Source organism: Echinops telfairi, unplaced genomic scaffold, assembly GCF_000313985.2.
Source record: "Echinops telfairi isolate 266 unplaced genomic scaffold, ASM31398v2 ScPeMD7_9;HRSCAF=40, whole genome shotgun sequence".
Lineage (NCBI taxonomy): Eukaryota > Metazoa > Chordata > Mammalia > Afrosoricida > Tenrecidae > Echinops > Echinops telfairi.
This window is the reverse complement of record NW_022103906.1, coordinates 30,017,255-30,018,135: the sequence shown is the minus strand read 5'-3', so window position 1 is coordinate 30,018,135 and position 881 is coordinate 30,017,255.

The window sequence follows — 881 nt, the reverse complement described above, 5'->3', positions numbered from 1 at the left end:
GCATATACTTGTGTATAAGCCGAGTTTTCCAGCACATTTTTGAATTTTTAATTAATCTAATTTAAACAGTTTGACACATCCACGTATCGTACAATTCAATAGTTCAAGTGTGCAAGAATAGTTGTATAATCATTAATACAATCACTTTTAGAATATTTTCTTCTTTCTTGTACTCATTGTGATTAGATCCTCATTTCCAATCAACCTCCCCTGCCATACCTCCAAGACACCATTGATCCAGTTACTCTCTCTTTAAGATTTATGTATCCTGGATTTCATATACAGAAGAACACACACACAACTAACAATAATAGCAAAGTAAAACAGAAAAAACTCGATAAGAATAAAGTAGGAAATATTAAAAAGTAGAGCAAATTTAAAATTGGTCAAAAGGGAGATCAAATGACAAGGTGTTAAATTTTAACCTAACTACATGTGCCATAATCTACTTTCCAGTGCACTCCCTTAAGAGTTTAATCTGTACAAGTCAACAATCAATGTATTGCGGTTTGTAGCCAACTTGTATAATTTCCTTTTCTCAATTGTGCTTTAAATTCCATACCATTGGATGCATTAATGACACAATCAATAGAATTAACAATAGAACCCTGGACGTCCACTGTAATCCATTCTAGAAGGAGTGTCGAGTTCCGAATCAATTTTTCCCATAAGAAATAACTGAAAACGGATTAATCTGTTCTCTACCACCTAAGTTTTTACCCTAACCTTCCAGCACATTTTAATTTTTTTTTTTGAATTTTTAAAAATCATTTTATTAGGGCCTCGTACAACTCTCTTTTTTTAACCTTTTTAAAAAATCATTTTATTAGGGGTTCATACAACTCTTATCACAATCCATACATACATCAATTGTGTAAAGC